Raw genomic sequence first — 3,310 nt, 5'->3', positions numbered from 1 at the left:
GAGAGTGCTAGAGTTAGAGGGTCAAGTCAACAAATAGATCAAATAGAATTAGAATAGAGAGTGCTAGAGTTAGATGGTCAAGTCAACAAATAGATAAAATAGAATTAGAATGGAGAGTGCTAGAGTTAGAGGGTCAAGCAACAAATAGATCAAATAGAATTAGAATAGAGTGCTAGAGTTAGAGGGTCAAGTCAACAAATAGATAAAATAGAATTAGAATGGAGAGTGCTAGAGTTAGAGGGTCAAGTCAACAAATAGATAAAATAGAATTAGAATGGAGAGTGCTAGAGTTAGAGGGTCAAGTCAACAAATAGATAAAATAGAATTAGAATGGAGAGTGCTAGAGTTAGAGGGTCAAGTCAACAAATAGATAAAATGGAATTAGAATGGAGAGTGCTAGAGTTAGAGGGTCAAGTCAGCAATTAGATCAAATGGAATTAGAATGGAGAGTGCTAGTGTTAGGGGTCAAGTCAACAAATAGATCTAATGGAATTAGAATGGAGAGTGCTAGAGTTAGGGGGTCAAGTCAACAAATAGATAAAATAGAATTAGAATAGAGAGTGCTAGAGTTAGAGTAGCCACACTGGGCAGAACATACGTGAAGCCGATGAGAGTTTGATACCTGAGCTCTTCCTGCGCAGTCGATCTGTAGTGTGTCAGACTGAAGGTCCTGATCTCCTCCAGCGAGCCGCTCATCTCCTCCAGCAGGAACCTGCTGTTCATCTCATCCAGACCCTCTCTCACAGTCACCTTCACTGAACGCACCTGCTCCGTCAGGCCTGAGCCAATCACAGGAGAGCAATGAGTGCACAGCAGCCAATCAGATCGTGCGTTAATCACATTAGTCATGCATCTAAAACAGACTAGATCTTTTATTTAGATAGACTGAATCTGTTTTAGGTATTATAATTTGTTTTATTCATTATAATCTGTTATGTTCTAGCATTATTTATATATTATTATATAACTTACTAATATTTTGAATTATCTTTTATTTTTATTATATTTTTATTATTACCAGTTGAATTATCTTTTATTTTTATATTTTCAGTTTACGGTTTTTTTTTGTATTTTTATACTTCTAAGTTGACGTTTTTTTCCATCTAATATTTATTTTATTTCTGATTTATTTCAATTAGTAATAAAAAAAGTAATTAAATTTTTTGTTTAGTTGTACTTAATGATAACAACACTGTTTTTAGATGCATTTCCCTTTGAGACAAATGTAAATAACATAAAAAATAAAACAAAATAAATCTGTTAATGCAGTGTTATTTTTGTAATATTTATATACTACTAAAGTATTCATTAATAATTTGAATTAGCTTTTATTTTCAGATTTTGTTTTAATTTAGTTTAAGTTTTAGTCATTTTGTTATGGCTTTTTTCATTTTTATTTATGTTACCCCGTTTAAGGTTTTTAAAGAAAAAAAACTGTTTAAGGTTTTTAAGTCTTCCATCTAATATTTTTATTTTATTTAAGCTTTATTTAAATTAATGAAAATGATTTTTAATAGTTTTGATGTTAGTTAACGATATCAACACTTGTTTTAGAGGCATTACTCTTTGATGCATAACTAAAAAAAATTTTTATTATTCAGCAATTAGATCAAATGGAATTAGAATGGAGAGTGCTAGTGTTAGGGGTCAAGTCAACAAATAGATCTAATGGAATTAGAATGGAGAGTGCTAGAGTTAGGGGGTCAAGTCAACAAATAGATAAAATAGAATTAGAATAGAGAGTGCTAGAGTTAGAGTAGCCACACTGGGCAGAACATACGTGAAGCCGATGAGAGTTTGATACCTGAGCTCTTCCTGCGCAGTCGATCTGTAGTGTGTCAGACTGAAGGTCCTGATCTTCTCCAGCGAGCCGCTCGTCTCCTCCAGCAGGAACCTGCTGTTCATCTCATCCAGACCCTCTCTCACAGTCACCTTCACTGAACGCACCTGCTCCGTCAGGCCTGAGCCAATCACAGGAGAGCAATGAGTGCACAGCAGCCAATCAGATCGTGCGTTAATCACATTAGTCATGCATCTAAAACAGACTAGATCTTTTATTTAGATAGACTGAATCTGTTTTAGGTATTATAATTTGTTTTATTCATTATAATCTGTTATGTTCTAGCATTATTTATATATTATTATATAACTTACTAATATTTTGAATTATCTTTTATTTTTATTATATTTTTATTATTACCAGTTGAATTATCTTTTATTTTTATATTTTCAGTTGACGTTTTTTTTTTGTATTTTTATACTTCTAAGTTGACGTTTTTTTCCATCTAATATTTATTTTATTTCTGATTTATTTCAATTAGTAATAAAAAAAGTAATTAAATTTTTTGTTTAGTTGTACTTAATGATAACAACACTGTTTTTAGATGCATTTCCCTTTGAGACAAATGTAAATAACATAAAAAATAAAACAAAATAAATCTGTTAATGCAGTGTTATTTTTGTAATATTTATATACTACTAAAGTATTCATTAATAATTTGAATTAGCTTTTATTTTCAGATTTTGTTTTAATTTAGTTTAAGTTTTAGTCATTTTGTTATGGCTTTTTTCATTTTTATTTATGTTACCCCGTTTAAGGTTTTTAAAGAAAAAAAACTGTTTAAGGTTTTTAAGTCTTCCATCTAATATTTTTATTTTATTTAAGCTTTATTTAAATTAATGAAAATGATTTTTAATAGTTTTGATGTTAGTTAACGATATCAACACTTGTTTTAGAGGCATTACTCTTTGATGCATAACTAAAAAAAAATTTTATTATTATTTTTTTATTAAAAATAAGTAATAAAAATAAAAATATATATTAATTAATAACTAGTAATTAGTAAATAAATACATATTTAATTAATATTAATTTTTATTAATTTAATTAATAAAAATAAATAAATAAATTGTTACTGTGGATGGCAGAATGCATGCTGCTGATGAAGTCCAGCAGCTGTTTGCCCCGAGCAAATCTCTCCTCTGAGATCAGCAGCACATCTTCACTGCCATCAAACACACTCTGGACCTACAGATGAAGGAACACACACACACACACACACTCTGAGTCCCAGCATCCGTCACCGGTTGTCATGGAAACAGTGATGATGGACAGGAGCTCTACCTGCTGCTGTAGTTCAGTGATGTGTATAATCAGGTTGATCAGATATTCCTCTCGTGCTCTCATCAGATAATCTGTGCTCTGCTCCCACGACATCAAACTCTGCCCGTCAAACAAGCACATTTACATATGAATTATTCATACACATACAGTTCCTTATCAGAGATGCAAACAGGTAAGGGGGGGGGG

At 31.2% G+C, this 3,310-nt stretch overlaps 1 pseudogene; it reads right to left on the bottom strand.

Annotated features, from left to right (window-relative positions):
* Window positions 1-3,310, bottom strand: part of LOC107748526 (laminin subunit alpha-1-like) — a 46,793-nt pseudogene that overhangs the window by 4,466 nt on the left and 39,017 nt on the right.

Source organism: Sinocyclocheilus rhinocerous, unplaced genomic scaffold, assembly GCF_001515625.1.
Source record: "Sinocyclocheilus rhinocerous isolate Xijiao unplaced genomic scaffold, SAMN03320098_v1.1 scaffold8222, whole genome shotgun sequence".
NCBI classification, from domain to species: domain Eukaryota; kingdom Metazoa; phylum Chordata; class Actinopteri; order Cypriniformes; family Cyprinidae; genus Sinocyclocheilus; species Sinocyclocheilus rhinocerous.
Note: the sequence above shows the minus strand (reverse complement) of the source record. Positions and strands in the feature narration are given on the sequence as shown.